Source organism: Liolophura sinensis, chromosome 8, assembly GCF_032854445.1.
Source record: "Liolophura sinensis isolate JHLJ2023 chromosome 8, CUHK_Ljap_v2, whole genome shotgun sequence".
Classification (NCBI taxonomy): Eukaryota; Metazoa; Mollusca; class Polyplacophora; order Chitonida; family Chitonidae; genus Liolophura; species Liolophura sinensis.
The window spans coordinates 38,863,574-38,884,759 of NC_088302.1; the positions used below are offsets into that span (position 1 = coordinate 38,863,574).

Below are 21,186 nucleotides of genomic sequence, written 5' to 3' on the forward strand. Positions count from 1 at the left end.
GTTTAATATCTCTCGTATCTAACATACGTTTTGGCACTTTAAATGTTAATGGCTGTTACAAAGCAGGAGCAGGTACAACAATTTGTTTTTGATAACAACATTGAACACATTTTCAAGGTTATACGGACGCTAGGAATTTTAAATTTTAAAATTCCAAGGGATGCTAGGTGGGCCTACGGGTCAAGTTAAAGTTGTGGGGGTTGGGGGGGGGAGGGGGGTGGTGATTGTTATTCGATACACTGTTGACCGTCTAATAGGTAATGTCGTTAGATGTCCTAACGGGCGTTACGTAAGTGTTAAAGTGACAATTAATGACACGGCTCTTAATCTGATATGTATATATGCACCTAATAATCCACAGGATAGGAAAGAATTTATTTCTAACTTAGTGTAATGCGTGGGAGTGAATTAGTCATTCTTGGTGGGGATTTTAACTGCCTTGAAAATATTATATTTGATAGAATTGGGTCTGTAAATAATGTGAGAAATATTGGTATTGATGAGATTAATAGTATTAAATATGATTTTGAGGTTTGGGATGTTTTTAGGAAGTTTCATCCGGACAGACGGTGCCACACCTGGTCAAGAGACCAGTGCGCTAATCGGCTTGATAGATTCTACCTTCCTAATGCTGTTCAGAGTTATGTAACCTTTTGTGATGTTAAACATGTCTCCTTTTCTGATCATTCTTGTCCTATTGTTGATGTAAATTTTACGGATGTAATTACTTGGGTCCGTTTTATTGGAAATGTAACATTTCTATTTTGAATGACGAAGAACATGATTTACAAATAAATGATGTCCTTGTAAGTATTTTTTCTGATTGTGACATTTGTGATGCTACCTTAATGGACAGGTGGGAGGCTTTCAAAAAGGATTGTAAAGATGTAATACGTAATTATTGTTCGCAAGTTTCATTAAGGAAAAAGAGCCAGTTGTGGGATCTACAAGATAAATTGAATATATTAAAGTCAAACCCTGTTGTAAATAGGGATAAGATTGATAAAAGAAGACTGTTAATTGTTTAAATAGAAAGAGACATGCCAGATCGGTTATTAGGGCTAAGGCTGTTCACTTTGATAAGGAGGAAAAGCCTACGAAGTATTTTATTAGGACGGAAGTGGGGTGGGGGAAAAAGAAAATGATAAAGGAAATTAAGTGTCACGGGAATGAGTCTCAGTCCCATAAATCCCAGAATGAAATTGCTAAATGTATCAGGTCATATTACAAACAATTGTACAGTAAGCAGAATACTGATTTTGTGTCAAGACGCGTTTCTATCAGAATTACCGAAGTTAAATGATAATTGTAAAGCTCTTTGGGAAGGCGCATTGACGGAATAAGAGCTCTTGTTTGCTGTAAATGATGAAGGGTTGGGTGAGTTCAATGCCTGTGAAGAAGGCTGAGGGAAGCCGCTTAACTGATAAGCATAGAAAAAAAAATGTGACGTCGCCGGAAGGATTCGAACCTACGCGAGAATATCCCAATAGAATTCTAATCCATCACCTTAAACACTCGTCCACGACGACCCCATTTCTTCCATCTTTGTCTTAATGATGGATTCCCAAATGTGTGATCCGTGTGCCCTTGAAAGTTTGTCTCTATTTACACCTGCAGGAAAGGCAAGACAAGGAGGCAACTGTGTCCAAACTAAGCTGAAGACTGACATAAATGAATGGTGAAAACAGGCATGTATTAGCAAGAAGTTTGCCAACAGACCCCCATTACAACTTCCCTTTTGCCAGAGGGACGAATATTATCCTGTGTATTTTAGGGAAAATTAATGGGGTTGTGGAACTGTTTGCTGGTCGAATTCATCGAGGTGTAAAGATGTCAGAAACTATCCAACTGGTCTATCAACGAATAAGACTAACCAGAAGAAAAGGGAGTAAGTAATAGCGTCTGTGAAGGGAAAACGGATTAGATTCTCCATGTGATGAACAACTTAAGCAAATCTTAATGACAATAGAGCTAGGCAATAAATTGGCCGGTTAGCTCAGTCGGCATAGCGGCGTGCTAATAACGCGAATATCATGGGTAACGTTTTTTGATCACTGGGGGGAAAAGTTTTCTCTGCTTTGGCTGTCCATGAGCACAGCAGCACACCTATGATGAAGGGTTGGGTGATCCCACAGTCTGTGAAGAAGACTCAGGCAAGCTGCATAAGTGATAACCATAGAAAAAATGATGTCGCCGGTAGGATTCAAACCTACGCGGGAAGATCCCAATGGATTTCTAATCCATCGCCTTAACGACTCGGCCACGATGACCCCAAGTCCTCCATCTTTGTCTTAATGATGGATTCCCAAATGTGCGATCCGTGTGCCCCTGATTGAGTGAGTGAGTGTTTGGGGTTTAACGTCGTACTCAACAATTTTTCAGTCATATGACGACAAAGGAATCCTTACGGTGCATGTGCGTGTAATGTAATAAGTCATAGGATAAGTCCTTGTAGCAGGACGGATTTCCATCCGAAGGCAAGTAAGCCGCCCCGCCCGAGCCCTTGTACTGATACGGGTCAACCAGTCGTTGCATTATCCATTTTAAACAACAAGCGAGAAAGATACAACATCCTCTTTTAAAGTCTTATTTGTGACTCGATCTAGGATTGATCCTGGATCTACCGGCCCAGAAGCGGACGCTCTACCAACTGTGCTATGCGGGCCGGTGGTGCCCCACACACCCCTCCCTTAAAAGTTTGTCTCTATTTACACCTGCAGGAAAGGCAAGACAAGTGGTCAACTGTGTCCAAACTCCGCTAAAGACTGACATAAATGAATGGTGGAAACAGGCATGTATTAGCAAGACGTTTGCACACAAACCCCCATTACAACTTCCCTTTTGCCAGAGGGACGAATGTTATCCTCTGTATTTTAGAGTGTTAAGTGTTTTTCTGCGGCCAGCCTGTCGTTTTTGGCGAAAAGGTGCATACTTGGTATCAAAATGCTGGAAATTGTCTAAGCTTTGGGTAGGTATGAGTTTTAATGATACAAGTTTGAAATTCAGGGCGAGAAGACACAAGGAAACAGGTGGTGATGAGGCTTCAAGTGACGTCAACTTGGCCTTCCTAGGCACCCCTCCCAGCTGCCGGTATACAAAGGTCCAGATTTTGACGGTCAACCAGTGAAGATTTTTATGGCTTCCTTCTCACAGGCTGGGCCAGGTAAGCACCAAAGCTTACTGGCCACGGAATGTTTGGGACTGAGCTACAATGCTAAAGGTTAAATTTGTCGCTCATGGAAAATTAAATGGGTTCTGTAATTGTTTGCTGGTCGACGTCATCAAGGTGTAAAGATGTCAGAAACTGTCCCACTGGTCTATCAACGAATAATACTAACAAGTAGAAAAGGGAGTAAGTGATAGCGTCTGTGAAGGGAAAACGGGTTGGATTGTCCATGTGATGAACAACTTAAGCATTTCTTAATGACAAAAGAGTTAGGCAAGAAATTGGCCGGTTAGCTCAGTCGGCAGAGCGTCGTGCTAATAACGCGATTGTCATGGGTTCGAGCCCCATATCGGCCATTAACCTTTTTTGATCACTGGGGGGCAAAAAGTTTTCACTACTTTGGCTGTCCATGGGCACAGCAGCACACCTATGATGAAGGGTTGGGTGAGCCCAATGCCTGTGAAGAAGACTCAGGCAAGCTGCATAAGTGATAAGCATAACAAAAAAGAAAAATGTGACGTCGCCGGTAGGATTCGAACCTACGCGGGAAGATCCCAATGGATTTCTAATCCATCGCCTTAACCACTCGGCCACGACGACCCCATGGCCTCTATCTTTGTCTTAATAATGGATTCCCAAATGTGCGAGCCGTGTGACCTTAAAGGTTTGTCTCTATTTACACTACTTTGGCTGTTCATGGGCACAGCAGTACACCTATGATGAAGGGTTGGGTGAGCCCAATGCCTGTGAGGAAGACTCAGGCAAGCTGCATAAGTGATAAGCATAGAAAGTGACGACCCCATGGTCTCCATCTTTGTCTTAATAATGGATTCCCAAATTTGCGAGCCGTGTGACCTTGAAGGTTTGTCTCTATTTACACCTGCAGGAAAGGCAAGACAAGGGGGCAACTGTGTCCAAACTCCGCTAAAGACTGACATAAATGAATGGTGGAAACAGGCATGTATTAGCAAGACGTTTGCACACAAACCCCCAATACAACTTTCCTTTTGCCAGAGGGACGAATGTTATCCTCTGTATTTTAGAGTGTTAAGTGTTTTTCTGCGGCCAGCCTGTCGTTTTTGGCGAAAAGGTGCATACTTGGTATCAAAATGCTGGAAATTGTCTAAGCTTTGGGTGGGTATGAATTTTAATGATACAAGTTTGAAATTCAGGGCGAGAAGACACAAGGAAACAGGTGGTGATGAGGCTAAAGGTTAAATTTGTCGCTCATGGAAAATTAAATGGGTTCTGTAATTGTTTGCTGGTCGACGTCATCAAGGTGTAAAGATGTCAGAAACTGTCCCACTGGTCTATCAACGAATAATACTAACAAGTAGAAAAGGGAGTAAGTGATAGCGTCTGTGAAGGGAAAACGGGTTGGATTGTCCATGTGATGAACAACTCCATCTTTGTCTTAATAATGGATTCCCAAATGTGCGAGCCGTGTGACCTTGAAGGTTTGTCTCTATTTACACCTGCGGGAAAGGCAAGACAAGGGGGCAACTGTGTCCAAACTCCGCTAAAGACTGACATAAATGAATGGTGGAAACAGGCATGTAATAGCAAGACGTTTGCACACAAATCCCCATTTCAACTTCCCTTTTGCCAGAGGGACGAATGTTATCCTCTGTATTTTAGAGTGTTAAGTGTTTTTCTGCGGCCAGCCTGTCGTTTTTGGCGAAAAGGTGCATACTTGGTATCAAAATGCTGGAAATTGTCTAAGCTTTGGGTAGGTATGAATTTTAATGATACAAGTTTGAAATTCAGGGCGAGAAGCCACAAGGAAACAGGTGGTGATGAGGCTTCGAGTGACGTCAACTTGGCCTTCCTAGGCACCCCTCCCAGCTGCCAGTATACAAAGGTCCAGATTTTGACGGTCAACCCCTCAAGATTTTTATGGCTTCCTTCTCACAGGCTGGGCCAGGTAAGCACCAAAGCTTAGTGGCCACGGAATGTTTTTGACTGAGCTACAACGCTAAAGGTTAAATTTGTCGCTCATGGAAAATTAAATGGGTTCTGTAATTGTTTGCTGGTCGACGTCATCAAGGTGTAAAGATGTCAGAAACTGTCCCACTGGTCTATCAACGAATAATACTAACAAGTAGAAAAGGGAGTAAGTGATAGCGTCTGTGAAGGGAAAACGGGTTGGATTGTCCATGTGATGAACAACTTAAGCATTTCTTAATGACAAAAGAGTTAGGCAAAAAATTGGCCGATTAGCTCAGTCGGCAGAGCGTCGTGCTAATAACGCGAATGTCATGGGTTCGAGCCCCATATTGGCCATTAACGTTTTTTGATCACTGGGGGACAAAAAGTTTTCACTACTTTGGCTGTCCATGGGCACAGCAGCACACCTATGATGAAGGGTTGGGTGAGCCCAATGCCTGTGAAGAAGACTCAGGCAAGCTGCATAAGTGATAAACATAGAAAAAATGAAAAATGTGACGTCGCCGGTAGGATTCGAACCTACGCGGGAAGATCCCAATGGATTTCTAATCCATCGCCTTAACCACTCGGCCACGACGACCCCATAGTCTTCATCTTTGTCTTAATAATGGATTCCCAAATGTGCGAGCCGTGTGACCTTGAAGGTTTGTCTCTATTTACACCTGCAGGAAAGGCAAGACAAGGGGGCAACTGTGTCCAAACTCCGCTAAAGACTGACATAAATGAATGGTGGAAACAGGCATGTATTAGCAAGACGTTTGCACACAGACTCCCATTACAACTTCCCTTTTGCCAGAGGGACGAATGTTATCCTCTGTATTTTAGAGTGTTAAGTGTTTTTCTGCGGCCAGCCTGTCGTTTTTGGCGAACAGGTGCATACTTGGTATCAAAATGCTGGAAATTGTCTAAGCTTTGTGTAGGTATGAGTTTTAATGATACAAGTTTGAAATTCAGGGCGAGAAGACACAAGGAAACAGGTGGTGATGAGGCTTCGAGTGACGTCAACTTGGCCTTCCTAGGCACCCCTCCCAGCTGCCAGTATACATAGATCCAGATTTTCATGATCAACCCGTCAAGATTTTTATGGCTTCCTTCTCACAGGCTGGGCCAGGTAAGCACCAAAGCTTACTGGCCACGGAATGTTTGGGACTGAGCTACAACGCTAAAGGTTAAATTTGTCGCTCATGGAAAATTAAATGGGTTCTGTAATTGTTTGCTGGTCGACGTCATCAAGGTGTAAAGATGTCAGAAACTGTCCCACTGGTCTATCAACGAATAATACTAACAAGTAGAAAAGGGAGTTTGTGAAGGGAAAACGGGTTGGATTGTCCATGTGATGAACAACTTAAATAACTCTTATTGACGAAAGAGTTAGGCAAGAAATTGGCCGGTTAGCTCAGTCGGCAGAGCGTCGTGCTAATAACGCGAATGTCATGGGTTCCAGCCCCATATCGGCCATTAACGTTTTTTGATCACTGGGGGGGAGGGGGGGGGTGAAGTTTTCACTACTTGGGCTGTCCATGGGCACAGCAGCACACCTATGATGAAGGGTTGGGTGAGCCCAATGCCTGTGAAGAAGACTCAGGCAAGCTGCATAAGTGATAAGCATAGAAAAAAAAGAAAAATGTGACGTCGCCGGTAGGATTCGAACCTACGCGGGAAGATCCCAATGGATTTCTAATCCATCGCCTTAACCACTCGGCCACGACGACCCCATTGTCTCCATCTTTGTCTTAATAATGGATTCCCAAATGTGCGAGCCGTGTGACCTTGAAGGTTTGTCTCTATTTACACCTGCGGGAAAGGCAAGACAAGGGGGCAACTGTGTCCAAACTCCGCTAAAGACTGACATAAATGAATGGTGGAAACAGGCATGTATTAGCAAGACGTTTGCACACAAACCCCCAATACTACTTCCCTTTTGCCAGAGGGACGAATGTTATCCTCTGTATTTTAGAGTGTTAAGTGTTTTTCTGCGGCCAGCCTGTCGTTTTTGGCGAAAAGGTGCATACTTGGTATCAAAATGGTGGAAATTGTCTAAGCTTTGGGTAGGTATGAGTTTTAATGATACAAGTTTGAAATTCAGGGCGAGAAGACACAAGGAAACAGGTGGTGATGAGGCTTCGAGTGACGTCAACTTGGCCTTCCTAGGCACCCCTCCCAGCTGCCGGTATACAAAGGTCCAGATTTTGACGGTCAACCCGTCAAGATTTTTATGGCTTCCTTCTCACAGGCTGGGCCAGGTAAGCACCAAAGCTTACTGGCCACGGAATGTTTGGGACTGAGCTACAACGCTAAAGGTTAAATTTGTCGCTCATGGAAAATTAAATGGGTTCTGTAATTGTTTGCTGGTCGACGTCATCAAGGTGTAAAGATGTCAGAAACTGTCCCACTGGTCTATCAACGAATAATACTAACAAGTAGAAAAGGGAGTAAGTGATAGCGCCTGTGAAGGGAAAACGGGTTGGATTGTCCATGTGATGAGCAGCTTAAGCATTTCTTAATGACAAAAGAGTCAGGCAAGAAATTGGCCGGTTAGCTCAGTCGGCAGAGCGTCGTGCTAATAACGCGAATGTCATGGGTTCGAGCCCCATATCGGCCATTAACGTTTTTTGATCACTGGGGGGCAAAAAGTTTTCACTACTTTGGTTGTCCATGGGCACAGCAGCACACCTATGATGAAGGGTTGGGTGAGCCCAATGCCTGTGAAGAAGACTCAGGCAAGCTGCATAAGTGATAAACATAGAAAAAAAGAAAAATGTGACGTCGCCGGTAGGATTCGAACCTACGCGGGAAGATCCCAATGGATTTCTAATCCATCGCCTTAACCACTCGGCCACGACGACCCCATTGTCTCCATCTTTGTCTTAATAATGGATTCCCAAATGTGCGAGCCGTGTGACCTTGAAGGTTTGTCTCTATTTACACCTGCAGGAAAGGCAAGACAAGGGGGCAACTGTGTCCAAACTCCGCTAAAGACTGACATAAATGAATGGTGGAAACAGGCATGTATTAGCAAGACGTTTGCACACAAACCCCCATTACAACTTCCCTTTTGCCAGAGGGACGAATGTTATCCTCTGTATTTTAGAGTGTTAAGTGTTTTTCTGCGGCCAGCCTGTCGTTTTTATCGAAAAGGTGCATACTTGGTATCAAAATGCTGGAAATTGTCTAAGCTTTGGGTAGGTATGAGTTTTAATGATACAAGTTTGAAATTCAGGGCGAGAAGACACAAGGAAACAGGTGTTGATGAGGCTTCGAGTGACGTCAACTTGGCCTTCCTAGGCACCCCTCCCAGCTGCCGGTATACAAAGGTCCAGATTTTGACGGTCAACCCGTCAAGATTTTTATGGCTTCCTTCTCACAGGCTGGGCCAGGTAAGCACCAAAGCTTACTGGCCACGGAATGTTTGGGACTGAGCTACAACGCTAAAGGTTAAATTTGTCGCTCATGGAAAATTAAATGGGTTCTGTAATTGTTTGCTGGTCGACGTCATCAAGGTGTAAAGATGCCAGAAACTGTCCCACTGGTCTATCAACGAATAATACTAACAAGTAGAAAAAGGAGTAAGTGATAGCGTCTGTGAAGGGAAAACGGGTTGGATTGTCCATGTGATGAACAACTTAAGCATTTCTTAATGACAAAAGAGTTAGGCAAGAAATTGGCCGGTTAGCTCAGTCGGCAGAGCGTCGTGCTAATAACGCGAATGTCATGGGTTCGAGCCCCATATCGGCCATTAACGTTTTTTGATCACTGGGGGGCAAAAAGTTTTCACTACTTTGGCTGTCCATGGGCACAGCAGCACACCTATGATGAAGGGTTGGGTGAGCCCAATGCCTGTGAAGAAGACTCAGGCAAGCTGCATAAGTGATAAACATAGAAAAAAAGAAAAATGTGACGTCGCCGGTAGGATTCGAACCTACGCGGGAAGATCCCAATGGATTTCTCATCCATCGCCTCAACCACTCGGCCACGACGCCCCCATTGTCTCCATCTTTGTCTTAATAATGGATTCCCAAATGTGCGAGCCGTGTGACTTTGAATGTTTGTCTCTATTTACACCTGCAGGAAAGGCAAGACAAGGGGGCAACTGTGTCCAAACTCCGCTAAAGACTGACATAAATGAATGGTGGAAACAGGCATGTATTAGCAAGACGTTTGCACACAAACCCCCATTACAACTTCCCTTTTGCCAGAGGGACGAATGTTATCCTCTGTATTTTAGAGTGTTAAGTGTTTTTCTGCGGCCAGCCTGTCGTTTTTTGGCGAAAAGGTGCATACTTGGTATCAAAATGCTGGAAATTGTCTAAGCTTTGGGTAGGTATGAATTTTAATGATACAAGTTTGAAATTCAGGGCGAGAAGACACAAGGAAACAGGTGGTGATGAGGCTTCGAGTGACGTCAACTTGGCCTTCCTAGGCACCCCTCCCAGCTGCCGGTATACAAAGGTCCAGATTTTGACGGTCAACCCGTCAAGATTTTTATGGCTTCCTTCTCACAGGCTGGGCCAGGTAAGCACCAAAGCTTACTGGCCACGGAATGTTTGGGACTGAGCTACAACGCTAAAGGTTAAATTTGTCGCTCATGGAAAATTAAATGGGTTCTGTAATTGTTTGCTGGTCGACGTCATCAAGGTGTAAAGATGTCAGAAACTGTCCCACTGGTCTATCAACGAATAATACTAGCAAGTAGAAAAGGGAGTAAGTGATAGCGTCTGTGAAGGGAAAACGGGTTGGATTGTCCATGTGATGAACAACTTAAGCATTTCTTAATGACAAAAGAGTCAGGCAAGAAATTGGCCGGTTAGCTCAGTCGGCAGACCGTCGTGCTAATAACGCGAATGTCATGGGTTCGAGCCCCATATCGGCCATTAACGTTTTTTGATCACTGGGGGGCAAAAAGTTTTCACTACTTTGGCTGTCCATGGGCACAGCAGCACACCTATGATGAAGGGTTGGGTGAGCCCAATGCCTGTGAAGAAGACTCAGGCAAGCTGCATAAGTGATAAACATAGAAAAAAAGAAAAATGTGACGTCGCCGGTAGGATTCGAACCTACGCGGGAAGATCCCAATGGATTTCTAATCCATCGCCTTAACCACTCGGCCACGACGACCCCATTGTCTCCATCTTTGTCTTAATAATGGATTCCCAAATGTGCGAGCCGTGTGACCTTGAAGGTTTGTCTCTATTTACACCTGCGGGAAAGGCAAGACAAGGGGGCAACTGTGTCCAAACTCCGCTAAAGACTGACATAAATGAATGGTGGAAACAGGCATGTATTAGCAAGACGTTTGCACACAAACCCCCATTACAACTTCGCTTTTGCCAGAGGGACGAATGTTATCCTCTGTATTTTAGAGTGTTAAGTGTTTTTCTGCGGTCAGCCTGTCGTTTTTGGCGAAAAGGTGCATACTTGGTATCAAAATGCTGGAAATTGTCTAAGCTTTGGGTAGGTATGAGTTTTAATGATACAAGTTTGAAATTCAGGGCGAGAAGACACAAGGAAACAGGTGGTGATGAGGCTTCGAGTGACGTCAACTTGGCCTTCCTAGGCACCCCTCCCAGCTGCCGGTATACAAAGGTCCAGATTTTGACGGTCAACCCGTCAAGATTTTTATGGCTTCCTTCTCACAGGCTGGGCCAGGTAAGCACCAAAGCTTACTGGCCACGGAATGTTTGGGACTGAGCTACAACGCTAAAGGTTAAATTTGTCGCTCATGGAAAATTAAATGGGTTCTGTAATTGTTTGCTGGTCGACGTCATCAAGGTGTAAAGATGTCAGAAACTGTCCCACTGGTCTATCAACGAATAATACTAACAAGTAGAAAAGGGAGTAAGTGATAGCGTCTGTGAAGGGAAAACGGGTTGGATTGTCCATGTGATGAACAACTTAAGCATTTCTTAATGACAAAAGAGTCAGGCAAGAAATTGGCCGGTTAGCTCAGTCGGCAGAGCGTCGTGCTAATAACGCGAATGTCATGGGTTCGAGCCCCATATCGGCCATTAACGTTTTTTGATCACTGGGGGGCAAAAAGTTTTCACTACTTTGGCTGTCCATGGGCACAGCAGCACACCTATGATGAAGGGTTGGGTGAGCCCAATGCCTGTGAAGAAGACTCAGGCAAGCTGCATAAGTGATAAACACAGAAAAAAAGAAAAATGTGACGTCGCCGGTAGGATTCGAACCTACGCGGGAAGATCCCAATGGATTTCTAATCCATCGCCTCACCCACTCGGCCACGACGACCCCATTGTCTCCATCTTTGTCTTAATAATGGATTACCAAATGTGCGAGCCGTGTGACCTTGAAGGTTTGTCTCTATTTACACCTGCGCGAAAGGCAAGACAAGGGGGCAACTGTGTCCAAACTCCGCTAAAGACTGACATAAATGAATGGTGGAAACAGGCATGTATTAGCAAGACGTTTGCACACAAACCCCCATTACAACTTCCCTTTTGCCAGAGGGACGAATGTTATCCTCTGTATTTTAGAGTGTTAAGTGTTTTTCTGCGGCCAGCCTGTCGTTTTTGGCGAAAAGGTGCATACTTGGTATCAAAATGCTGGAAATTGTCTAAGCTTTGGGTAGGTATGAATTTTAATGATACTAGTTTGAAATTCAGGGCGAGAAGACACAAGGAAACAGGTGTTGATGAGGCTTCGAGTGACGTCAACTTGGCCTTCCTAGGCACCCCTCCCAGCTGCCGGTATACAAAGGTCCAGATTTTGACGGTCAACCCGTCAAGATTTTTATGGCTTCCTTCTCACAGGCTGGGCCAGGTAAGCACCAAAGCTTACTGGCCACGGAATGTTTGGGACTGAGCTACAACGCTAAAGGTTAAATTTGTCGCTCATGGAAAATTAAATGGGTTCTGTAATTGTTTGCTGGTCGACGTCATCAAGGTGTAAAGATGTCAGAAACTGTCCCACTGGTCTATCAACGAATAATACTAACAAGTAGAAAAGGGAGTAAGTGATAGCGTCTGTGAAGGGAAAACGGGTTGGATTGTCCATGTGATGAACAACTTAAGCATTTCTTAATGACAAAAGAGTCAGGCAAGAAATTGGCCGGTTAGCTCAGTCGGCAGAGCGTCGTGCTAATAACGCGAATGTCATGGGTTCGAGCCCCATATCGGCCATTAACGTTTTTTGATCACTGGGGGGCAAAAAGTTTTCACTACTTCGGCTGTCCATGGGCACAGCAGCACACCTATGGTGAAGGGTTGGGTGAGCCCAATGCCTGTGAAGAAGACTCAGGCAAGCTGCATAAGTGATAAACACAGAAAAAAAGAAAAATGTGACGTCGCCGGTAGGATTCGAACCTACGCGGGAAGATCCCAATGGATTTCTAATCCATCGCCTCACCCACTCGGCCACGACGACCCCATTGTCTCCATCTTTGTCTTAATAATGGATTACCAAATGTGCGAGCCGTGTGACCTTGAAGGTTTGTCTCTATTTACACCTGCGCGAAAGGCAAGACAAGGGGGCAACTGTGTCCAAACTCCGCTAAAGACTGACATAAATGAATGGTGGAAACAGGCATGTATTAGCAAGACGTTTGCACACAAACCCCCATTACAACTTCCCTTTTGCCAGAGGGACGAATGTTATCCTCTGTATTTTAGAGTGTTAAGTGTTTTTCTGCGGCCAGCCTGTCGTTTTTGGCGAAAAGGTGCATACTTGGTATCAAAATGCTGGAAATTGTCTAAGCTTTGGGTAGGTATGAATTTTAATGATACTAGTTTGAAATTCAGGGCGAGAAGACACAAGGAAACAGGTGTTGATGAGGCTTCGAGTGACGTCAACTTGGCCTTCCTAGGCACCCCTCCCAGCTGCCGGTATACAAAGGTCCAGATTTTGACGGTCAACCCGTCAAGATTTTTATGGCTTCCTTCTCACAGGCTGGGCCAGGTAAGCACCAAAGCTTACTGGCCACGGAATGTTTGGGACTGAGCTACAACGCTAAAGGTTAAATTTGTCGCTCATGGAAAATTAAATGGGTTCTGTAATTGTTTGCTGGTCGACGTCATCAAGGTGTAAAGATGTCAGAAACTGTCCCACTGGTCTATCAACGAATAATACTAACAAGTAGAAAAGGGAGTAAGTGATAGCGTCTGTGAAGGGAAAACGGGTTGGATTGTCCATGTGATGAACAACTTAAGCATTTCTTAATGACAAAAGAGTCAGGCAAGAAATTGGCCGGTTAGCTCAGTCGGCAGAGCGTCGTGCTAATAACGCGAATGTCATGGGTTCGAGCCCCATATCGGCCATTAACGTTTTTGATCACTGGGGGGCAAAAAGTTTTCACTACTTTGGCTGTCCATGGGCACAGCAGCACACCTATGGTGAAGGGTTGGGTGAGCCCAATGCCTGTAAAGAAGACTCAGGCAAGCTGCATAAGTGATAAGCATAGAAAAAAAGAAAAATGTGACGTCGCCGGTAGGATTCGAACCTACGCGGGAAGATCCCAATGGATTTCTAATCCATCGCCTTAACCACTCGGCCACGACGACCCCATGGTCTCCATCTTTGTCTTAATAATGGATTCCCAAATGTGCGAGCCGTGTGACCTTGAAGGTTTGTCTCTATTTACACCTGCGGGAAAGGCAAGACAAGGGGGCAACTGTGTCCAAACTCCGCTAAAGACTGACATAAATGAATGGTGGAAACAGGCATGTATTAGCAAGACGTTTGCACACAAACCCCCATTACAACTTCGCTTTTGCCAGAGGGACGAATGTTATCCTCTGTATTTTAGAGTGTTAAGTGTTTTTCTGCGGCCAGCCTGTCGTTTTTATCGAAAAGGTGCATACTTGGTATCAAAATGCTGGAAATTGTCTAAGCTTTGGGTAGGTATGAGTTTTAATGATACAAGTTTGAAATTCAGGGCGAGAAGACACAAGGAAACAGGTGGTGATGAGGCTTCGAGTGACGTCAACTTGGCCTTCCTAGGCACCCCTCCCAGCTGCCGGTATACAAAGGTCCAGATTTTGACGGTCAACCCGTCAAGATTTTTATGGCTTCCTTCTCACAGGCTGGGCCAGGTAAGCACCAAAGCTTACTGGCCACGGAATGTTTGGGACTGAGCTACAACGCTAAAGGTTAAATTTGTCGCTCATGGAAAATTAAATGGGTTCTGTAATTGTTTGCTGGTCGACGTCATCAAGGTGTAAAGATGTCAGAAACTGTCCCACTGGTCTATCAACGAATAATACTAACAAGTAGAAAAGGGAGTAAGTGATAGCGTCTGTGAAGGGAAAACGGGTTGGATTGTCCATGTGATGAACAACTTAAGCATTTCTTAATGACAAAAGAGTCAGGCAAGAAATTGGCCGGTTAGCTCAGTCGGCAGAGCGTCGTGCTAATAACGCGAATGTCATGGGTTCGAGCCCCATATCGGCCATTAACGTTTTTTGATCACTGGGGGGCAAAAAGTTTTCACTACTTTGGCTGTCCATGGGCACAGCAGCACACCTATGATGAAGGGTTGGGTGAGCCCAATGCCTGTGAAGAAGACTCAGGCAAGCTGCATAAGTGATAAACACAGAAAAAAAGAAAAATGTGACGTCGCCGGTAGGATTCGAACCTACGCGGGAAGATCCCAATGGATTTCTAATCCATCGCCTCACCCACTCGGCCACGACGACCCCATTGTCTCCATCTTTGTCTTAATAATGGATTACCAAATGTGCGAGCCGTGTGACCTTGAAGGTTTGTCTCTATTTACACCTGCGCGAAAGGCAAGACAAGGGGGCAACTGTGTCCAAACTCCGCTAAAGACTGACATAAATGAATGGTGGAAACAGGCATGTATTAGCAAGACGTTTGCACACAAACCCCCATTACAACTTCCCTTTTGCCAGAGGGACGAATGTTATCCTCTGTATTTTAGAGTGTTAAGTGTTTTTCTGCGGCCAGCCTGTCGTTTTTGGCGAAAAGGTGCATACTTGGTATCAAAATGCTGGAAATTGTCTAAGCTTTGGGTAGGTATGAATTTTAATGATACTAGTTTGAAATTCAGGGCGAGAAGACACAAGGAAACAGGTGTTGATGAGGCTTCGAGTGACGTCAACTTGGCCTTCCTAGGCACCCCTCCCAGCTGCCGGTATACAAAGGTCCAGATTTTGACGGTCAACCCGTCAAGATTTTTATGGCTTCCTTCTCACAGGCTGGGCCAGGTAAGCACCAAAGCTTACTGGCCACGGAATGTTTGGGACTGAGCTACAACGCTAAAGGTTAAATTTGTCGCTCATGGAAAATTAAATGGGTTCTGTAATTGTTTGCTGGTCGACGTCATCAAGGTGTAAAGATGTCAGAAACTGTCCCACTGGTCTATCAACGAATAATACTAACAAGTAGAAAAGGGAGTAAGTGATAGCGTCTGTGAAGGGAAAACGGGTTGGATTGTCCATGTGATGAACAACTTAAGCATTTCTTAATGACAAAAGAGTCAGGCAAGAAATTGGCCGGTTAGCTCAGTCGGCAGAGCGTCGTGCTAATAACGCGAATGTCATGGGTTCGAGCCCCATATCGGCCATTAACGTTTTTTGATCACTGGGGGGCAAAAAGTTTTCACTACTTTGGCTGTCCATGGGCACAGCAGCACACCTATGGTGAAGGGTTGGGTGAGCCCAATGCCTGTAAAGAAGACTCAGGCAAGCTGCATAAGTGATAAGCATAGAAAAAAAGAAAAATGTGACGTCGCCGGTAGGATTCGAACCTACGCGGGAAGATCCCAATGGATTTCTAATCCATCGCCTTAACCACTCGGCCACGACGACCCCATGGTCTCCATCTTTGTCTTAATAATGGATTCCCAAATGTGCGAGCCGTGTGACCTTGAAGGTTTGTCTCTATTTACACCTGCGGGAAAGGCAAGACAAGGGGGCAACTGTGTCCAAACTCCGCTAAAGACTGACATAAATGAATGGTGGAAACAGGCATGTATTAGCAAGACGTTTGCACACAAACCCCCATTACAACTTCGCTTTTGCCAGAGGGACGAATGTTATCCTCTGTATTTTAGAGTGTTAAGTGTTTTTCTGCGGCCAGCCTGTCGTTTTTATCGAAAAGGTGCATACTTGGTATCAAAATGCTGGAAATTGTCTAAGCTTTGGGTAGGTATGAGTTTTAATGATACAAGTTTGAAATTCAGGGCGAGAAGACACAAGGAAACAGGTGTTGATGAGGCTTCGAGTGACGTCAACTTGGCCTTCCTAGGCACCCCTCCCAGCTGCCGGTATACAAAGGTCCAGATTTTGACGGTCAACCCGTCAAGATTTTTATGGCTTCCTTCTCACAGGCTGGGCCAGGTAAGCACCAAAGCTTACTGGGCACGGAATGTTTGGGACTGAGCTACAACGCTAAAGGTTAAATTTGTCGCTCATGGAAAATTAAATGGGTTCTGTAATTGTTTGCTGGTCGACGTCATCAAGGTGTAAAGATGTCAGAAACTGTCCCACTGGTCTATCAACGAATAATACTAACAAGTAGAAAAGGGAGTAAGTGATAGCGTCTGTGAAGGGAAAACGGGTTGGATTGTCCATGTGATGAACAACTTAAGCATTTCTTAATGACAAAAGAGTCAGGCAAGAAATTGGCCGGTTAGCTCAGTCAGCAGAGCGTCGTGCTAATAACGCGAATGTCATGGGTTCGAGCCCCATATCGGCCATTAACGTTTTTTTGATCACTGGGGGGCAAAAAGTTTTCACTACTTTGGCTGTCCTTGGGCACAGCAGCACACCTATGATGAAGGGTTGGGTGAGCCCAATGCCTGTGAAGAAGACTCAGGCAAGCTGCATAAGTGATAAACATAGAAAAAAAGAAAAATGTGACGTCGCCGGTAGGATTCGAACCTACGCGGGAAGATCCCAATGGATTTCTAATCCATCGCCTTAACCACTCGGCCACGACGACCCCATGGTCTCCATCTTTGTCTTAATAATGGATTCCCAAATGTGCGAGCCGTGTGACCTTGAAGGTTTGTCTCTATTTACACCTGCGGGAAAGGCAAGACAAGGGGGCAACTGTGTCCAAACTCCGCTAAAGACTGACATAAATGAATGGTGGAAACAGGCATGTATTAGCAAGACGTTTGCACACAAACCCCCATTACAACTTCCCTTTTGCCAGAGGGACGAATGTTATCCTCTGTATTTTAGAGTGTTAAGTGTTTTTCTGCGGCCAGCCTGTCGTTTTTGGCGAAAAGGTGCATACTTGGTATCAAAATGCTGGAAATTGTCTAAGCTTTGGGTAGGTATGAATTTTAATGATACAAGTTTGAAATTCAGGGCGAGAAGACACAAGGAAACAGGTGGTGATGAGGCTTCGAGTGACGTCAACTTGGCCTTCCTAGGCACCCCTCCCAGCTGCCGGTATACAAAGGTCCAGATTTTGACGGTCAACCCGTCAAGATTTTTATGGCTTCCTTCTCACAGGCTGGGCCAGGTAAGCACCAAAGCTTACTGGCCACGGAATGTTTGGGACTGAGCTACAACGCTAAAGGTTAAATTTGTAGCTCATGGAAAATTAAATGGGTTCTGTAATTGTTTGCTGGTCGACGTCATCAAGGTGTAAAGATGTCAGAAACTGTCCACTGGTCTATCAACGAATAATACTAACAAGTAGAAAAGGGAGTAAGTGATAGCGTCTGTGAAGGGAAAACGGGTTGGATTGTCCATGTGATGAACAACTTAAGCATTTCTTAATGACAAAAGAGTCAGGCAAGAAATTGGCCGGTTAGCTCAGTCGGCAGAGCGTCGTGCTAATAACGCGAATGTCATGGGTTCGAGCCCCATATCTGCCATTAACGTTTTTTGATCACTGGGGGGCAAAAAGTTTTCACTACTTTGGCTGTCCATGGGCACAGCAGCACACCTATGATGAAGGGTTGGGTGAGCCCAATGCCTGTAAAGAAGACTCAGGCAAGCTGCATAAGTGATAAGCATAGAAAAAAAGAAAAATGTGACGTCGCCGGTAGGATTCGAACCTACGCGGGAAGATCCCAATGGATTTCTAATCCATCGCCTTAACCACTCGGCCACGACGACCCCATGGTCTCCATCTTTGTCTCAATAATGGATTCCCAAATGTGCGAGCCGTGTGACCTTGAAGGTTTGTCTCTATTTACACCTGCGGGAAAGGCAAGACAAGGGGGCAACTGTGTTCAAAAACCGCTAAAGACTGACATAAATGAATGGTGGAAACAGGCATGTATTAGCAAGACGTTTGCACACAAACCCCCATTACAACTTCCCTTTTGCCAGAGGGACGAATGTTATCCTCTGTATTTTAGAGTGTTAAGTGTTTTTCTGCGGCCAGCCTGTCGTTTTTGGCGAAAAGGTGCATACTTGGTATCAAAATGCTGGAAATTGTCTAAGCTTTGGGTAGGTATGAATTTTAATGATACAAGTTTGAAATTCAGGGCGAGAAGACACAAGGAAACAGGTGGTGATGAGGCTTCGAGTGACGTCAACTTGGCCTTCCTAGGCACCCCTCCCAGCTGCCGGTATACAAAGGTCCAGATTTTGACGGTCAACCCGTCAAGATTTTTATGGCTTCCTTCTCACAGGCTGGGCCAGGTAAGCACCAAAGCTTACTGGCCACGGAATGTTTGGGACTGAGCTACAACGCTAAAGGTTAAATTTGTAGCTCATGGAAAATTAAATGGGTTCTGTAATTGTTTGCTGGTCGACGTCATCAAGGTGTAAAGATGTCAGAAACTGTCCCACTGGTCTATCAACGAATAATACTAACAAGTAGAAAGGGAGTAAGTGATAGCGTCTGTGAAGGGAAAACGGGTTGGATTGTCCATGTGATGAACAACTTAAGCATTTCTTAATGACAAAAGAGTCAGGCAAGAAATTGGCCGGTTAGCTCAGTCGGCAGAGCGTCGTGCTAATAACGCGAATGTCATGGGTTCGAGCCCCATATCGGCCATTAACGTTTTTTGATCACTGGGGGGCAAAAAGTTTTCACTACTTTGGCTGTCCATGGGCACAGCAGCACACCTATGATGAAGGGTTGGGTGAGCCCAATGCCTGTAAAGAAGACTCAGGCAAGCTGCATAAGTGATAAGCATAGAAAAAAAGAAAAATGTGACGTCGCCGGTAGGATTCGAACCTACGCGGGAAGATCCCAATGGATTTCTAATCCATCGCCTTAACCACTCGGCCACGACGACCCCATGGTCTCCATCTTTATCTCAATAATGGATTCCCAAATGTGCGAGCCGTGTGACCTTGAAGGTTTGTCTCTATTTACACCTGCGGGAAAGGCAAGACAAGGGGGCAACTGTGTCCAAAAACCGCTAAAGACTGACATAAATGAATGGTGGAAACAGGCATGTATTAGCAAGACGTTTGCACACAAACCCCCATTACAACTTTCCTTTTGCCAGAGGGACGAATGTTATCCTCTGTATTTTAGAGTGTTAAGTGTTTTTCTGCGGCCAGCCTGTCGTTTTTATCGAAAAGGTGCATACTTGGTATCAAAATGCTGGAAATTGTCTAAGCTTTGGGTAGGTATGAGTTTTAATGATACAAGTTTGAAATTCAGGGCGAGAAGACACAAGGAAACAGGTGTTGATGAGGCTTCGAGTGACGTCAACTTGGCCTTCCTAGGCACCCCTCCCAGCTGCCGGTATACAAAGGTCCAGATTTTGACGGTCAACCCGTCAAGATTTTTATGGCTTCCTTCTCACAGGCTGGGCCAGGTAAGCACCAAAGCTTACTGGCCACGGAATGTTTGGGACTGAGCTACAACGCTAAAGGTTAAATTTGTCGCTCATGGAAAATTAAATGGGTTCTGTAATTGTTTGCTGGTCGACGTCATCAAGGTGTAAAGATGTCAGAAACTGTCCCACTGGTCTATCAACGAATAATACTAACAAGTAGAAAAGGGAGTAAGTGATAGCGTCTGTGAAGGGAAAACGGGTTGGATTGTCCATGTGATGAACAACTTAAGCATTTCTTAATGACAAAAGAGTCAGGCAAGAAATTGGCCGGTTAGCTCATTCGGCAGAGCGTCGTGCTAATAACGCGAATGTCATGGGTTCGAGCCCCATATCGGCCATTAACGTTTTTTGATCACTGGGGGGCAAAAAGTTTTCACTACTTTGGCTGTCCATGGGCACAGCAGCACACCTATGATGAAGGGTTGGGTGAGCCCAATGCCTGTGAAGAAGACTCAGGCAAGCTGCATAAGTGATAAACATAGAAAAAATGAAAAATGTGACGTCGCCGGTAGGATTCGAACCTACGCGGGAAGATCCCAATGGATTTCTAATCCATCGCCTTAACCACTCGGCCACGACGACCCCATGGTCTCCATCTTTGTCTTAATAATGGATTCCCAAATGTGCGAGCCGTGTGACCTTGAAGGTTTGTCTCTATTTACACCTGCGGGAAAGGCAAGACAAGGGGGCAACTGTGTCCAAACTCCGCTAAAGACAGACATAAATGAATGGTGGAAACAGGCATGTATTAGCAAGACGTTTGCACACAAACCCCCATTACAACTTCCCTTTTGCCAGAGGGACGAATGTTATCCTCTGTATTTTAGAGTGTTAAGTGTTTTTCTGCGGCCAGCCTGTCGTTTTTGGCGAAAAGGTGCATACTTGGTATCAAAATGCTGGAAATTGTCTAAGCTTTGGGTAGGTATGAGTTTTAATGATACAAGTTTGAAATTCAGGGCGAGAAGACACAAGGAAACAGGTGTTGATGAGGCTTCGAGTGACGTCAACTTGGCCTTCCTAGGCACCCCTCCCAGCTGCCGGTATACAAAGGTCCAGATTTTGACGGTCAACCCGTCAAGATTTTTATGGCTTCCTTCTCACAGGCTGGGCCAGGTAAGCACCAAAGCTTACTGGCCACGGAATGTTTGGGACTGAGCTACAACGCTAAAGGTTAAATTTGTCGCTCATGGAAAATTAAATGGGTTCTGTAATTGTTTGCTGGTCGACGTCATCAAGGTGTAAAGATGTCAGAAACTGTCCCACTGGTCTATCAACGAATAATACTAACAAGTAGAAAAGGGAGTAAGTGATAGCGTCTGTGAAGGGAAAACGGGTT

At 44.9% G+C, this 21,186-nt stretch overlaps 31 non-coding genes across 31 annotated transcripts; 15 read left to right on the forward strand and 16 right to left on the reverse strand.

The window, feature by feature from the left end:
- Nucleotides 1-2,188: 2,188 nt before the first annotated feature.
- Trnas-aga (transfer RNA serine (anticodon AGA)) lies at nucleotides 2,189-2,270 on the reverse strand. The gene has a single exon. It is a non-coding gene; the product is annotated as a tRNA-Ser (tRNA).
- A 1,179-nt stretch (nucleotides 2,271-3,449) lies between these two features.
- Trnai-aau (transfer RNA isoleucine (anticodon AAU)) lies at nucleotides 3,450-3,522 on the forward strand. The gene has a single exon. It is a non-coding gene; the product is annotated as a tRNA-Ile (tRNA).
- A 162-nt stretch (nucleotides 3,523-3,684) lies between these two features.
- On the reverse strand, nucleotides 3,685-3,766 carry Trnas-aga (transfer RNA serine (anticodon AGA)). Its single transcript has one exon. It is a non-coding gene; the product is annotated as a tRNA-Ser (tRNA).
- Nucleotides 3,767-5,376: 1,610 nt separating this feature from the next.
- Nucleotides 5,377-5,449, forward strand: Trnai-aau (transfer RNA isoleucine (anticodon AAU)). Its single transcript has one exon. It is a non-coding gene; the product is annotated as a tRNA-Ile (tRNA).
- Nucleotides 5,450-5,611: 162 nt separating this feature from the next.
- Trnas-aga (transfer RNA serine (anticodon AGA)) lies at nucleotides 5,612-5,693 on the reverse strand. Its single transcript has one exon. It is a non-coding gene; the product is annotated as a tRNA-Ser (tRNA).
- Nucleotides 5,694-6,498: 805 nt separating this feature from the next.
- Trnai-aau (transfer RNA isoleucine (anticodon AAU)) lies at nucleotides 6,499-6,571 on the forward strand. Its single transcript has one exon. It is a non-coding gene; the product is annotated as a tRNA-Ile (tRNA).
- A 172-nt stretch (nucleotides 6,572-6,743) lies between these two features.
- Nucleotides 6,744-6,825, reverse strand: Trnas-aga (transfer RNA serine (anticodon AGA)). The gene has a single exon. It is a non-coding gene; the product is annotated as a tRNA-Ser (tRNA).
- An 817-nt stretch (nucleotides 6,826-7,642) lies between these two features.
- Nucleotides 7,643-7,715, forward strand: Trnai-aau (transfer RNA isoleucine (anticodon AAU)). Its single transcript has one exon. It is a non-coding gene; the product is annotated as a tRNA-Ile (tRNA).
- Nucleotides 7,716-7,877: 162 nt separating this feature from the next.
- Nucleotides 7,878-7,959, reverse strand: Trnas-aga (transfer RNA serine (anticodon AGA)). The gene has a single exon. It is a non-coding gene; the product is annotated as a tRNA-Ser (tRNA).
- Nucleotides 7,960-8,776: 817 nt separating this feature from the next.
- Trnai-aau (transfer RNA isoleucine (anticodon AAU)) lies at nucleotides 8,777-8,849 on the forward strand. The gene has a single exon. It is a non-coding gene; the product is annotated as a tRNA-Ile (tRNA).
- A 159-nt stretch (nucleotides 8,850-9,008) lies between these two features.
- Nucleotides 9,009-9,093, reverse strand: Trnas-aga (transfer RNA serine (anticodon AGA)). The gene has a single exon. It is a non-coding gene; the product is annotated as a tRNA-Ser (tRNA).
- An 818-nt stretch (nucleotides 9,094-9,911) lies between these two features.
- Nucleotides 9,912-9,984, forward strand: Trnai-aau (transfer RNA isoleucine (anticodon AAU)). Its single transcript has one exon. It is a non-coding gene; the product is annotated as a tRNA-Ile (tRNA).
- A 162-nt stretch (nucleotides 9,985-10,146) lies between these two features.
- On the reverse strand, nucleotides 10,147-10,228 carry Trnas-aga (transfer RNA serine (anticodon AGA)). Its single transcript has one exon. It is a non-coding gene; the product is annotated as a tRNA-Ser (tRNA).
- An 817-nt stretch (nucleotides 10,229-11,045) lies between these two features.
- Nucleotides 11,046-11,118, forward strand: Trnai-aau (transfer RNA isoleucine (anticodon AAU)). Its single transcript has one exon. It is a non-coding gene; the product is annotated as a tRNA-Ile (tRNA).
- Nucleotides 11,119-11,280: 162 nt separating this feature from the next.
- On the reverse strand, nucleotides 11,281-11,362 carry Trnas-aga (transfer RNA serine (anticodon AGA)). The gene has a single exon. It is a non-coding gene; the product is annotated as a tRNA-Ser (tRNA).
- An 817-nt stretch (nucleotides 11,363-12,179) lies between these two features.
- On the forward strand, nucleotides 12,180-12,252 carry Trnai-aau (transfer RNA isoleucine (anticodon AAU)). The gene has a single exon. It is a non-coding gene; the product is annotated as a tRNA-Ile (tRNA).
- A 162-nt stretch (nucleotides 12,253-12,414) lies between these two features.
- Trnas-aga (transfer RNA serine (anticodon AGA)) lies at nucleotides 12,415-12,496 on the reverse strand. The gene has a single exon. It is a non-coding gene; the product is annotated as a tRNA-Ser (tRNA).
- An 817-nt stretch (nucleotides 12,497-13,313) lies between these two features.
- On the forward strand, nucleotides 13,314-13,386 carry Trnai-aau (transfer RNA isoleucine (anticodon AAU)). Its single transcript has one exon. It is a non-coding gene; the product is annotated as a tRNA-Ile (tRNA).
- Nucleotides 13,387-13,547: 161 nt separating this feature from the next.
- On the reverse strand, nucleotides 13,548-13,629 carry Trnas-aga (transfer RNA serine (anticodon AGA)). The gene has a single exon. It is a non-coding gene; the product is annotated as a tRNA-Ser (tRNA).
- Nucleotides 13,630-14,446: 817 nt separating this feature from the next.
- Nucleotides 14,447-14,519, forward strand: Trnai-aau (transfer RNA isoleucine (anticodon AAU)). Its single transcript has one exon. It is a non-coding gene; the product is annotated as a tRNA-Ile (tRNA).
- Nucleotides 14,520-14,681: 162 nt separating this feature from the next.
- On the reverse strand, nucleotides 14,682-14,763 carry Trnas-aga (transfer RNA serine (anticodon AGA)). Its single transcript has one exon. It is a non-coding gene; the product is annotated as a tRNA-Ser (tRNA).
- An 817-nt stretch (nucleotides 14,764-15,580) lies between these two features.
- Trnai-aau (transfer RNA isoleucine (anticodon AAU)) lies at nucleotides 15,581-15,653 on the forward strand. The gene has a single exon. It is a non-coding gene; the product is annotated as a tRNA-Ile (tRNA).
- Nucleotides 15,654-15,815: 162 nt separating this feature from the next.
- On the reverse strand, nucleotides 15,816-15,897 carry Trnas-aga (transfer RNA serine (anticodon AGA)). The gene has a single exon. It is a non-coding gene; the product is annotated as a tRNA-Ser (tRNA).
- An 817-nt stretch (nucleotides 15,898-16,714) lies between these two features.
- Trnai-aau (transfer RNA isoleucine (anticodon AAU)) lies at nucleotides 16,715-16,787 on the forward strand. The gene has a single exon. It is a non-coding gene; the product is annotated as a tRNA-Ile (tRNA).
- A 163-nt stretch (nucleotides 16,788-16,950) lies between these two features.
- Nucleotides 16,951-17,032, reverse strand: Trnas-aga (transfer RNA serine (anticodon AGA)). The gene has a single exon. It is a non-coding gene; the product is annotated as a tRNA-Ser (tRNA).
- An 816-nt stretch (nucleotides 17,033-17,848) lies between these two features.
- Trnai-aau (transfer RNA isoleucine (anticodon AAU)) lies at nucleotides 17,849-17,921 on the forward strand. The gene has a single exon. It is a non-coding gene; the product is annotated as a tRNA-Ile (tRNA).
- A 162-nt stretch (nucleotides 17,922-18,083) lies between these two features.
- Trnas-aga (transfer RNA serine (anticodon AGA)) lies at nucleotides 18,084-18,165 on the reverse strand. The gene has a single exon. It is a non-coding gene; the product is annotated as a tRNA-Ser (tRNA).
- An 816-nt stretch (nucleotides 18,166-18,981) lies between these two features.
- Trnai-aau (transfer RNA isoleucine (anticodon AAU)) lies at nucleotides 18,982-19,054 on the forward strand. Its single transcript has one exon. It is a non-coding gene; the product is annotated as a tRNA-Ile (tRNA).
- Nucleotides 19,055-19,216: 162 nt separating this feature from the next.
- Nucleotides 19,217-19,298, reverse strand: Trnas-aga (transfer RNA serine (anticodon AGA)). The gene has a single exon. It is a non-coding gene; the product is annotated as a tRNA-Ser (tRNA).
- Nucleotides 19,299-20,115: 817 nt separating this feature from the next.
- Trnai-aau (transfer RNA isoleucine (anticodon AAU)) lies at nucleotides 20,116-20,188 on the forward strand. Its single transcript has one exon. It is a non-coding gene; the product is annotated as a tRNA-Ile (tRNA).
- Nucleotides 20,189-20,350: 162 nt separating this feature from the next.
- On the reverse strand, nucleotides 20,351-20,432 carry Trnas-aga (transfer RNA serine (anticodon AGA)). Its single transcript has one exon. It is a non-coding gene; the product is annotated as a tRNA-Ser (tRNA).
- Between the last annotated feature and the right edge of the window lie 754 nt (nucleotides 20,433-21,186).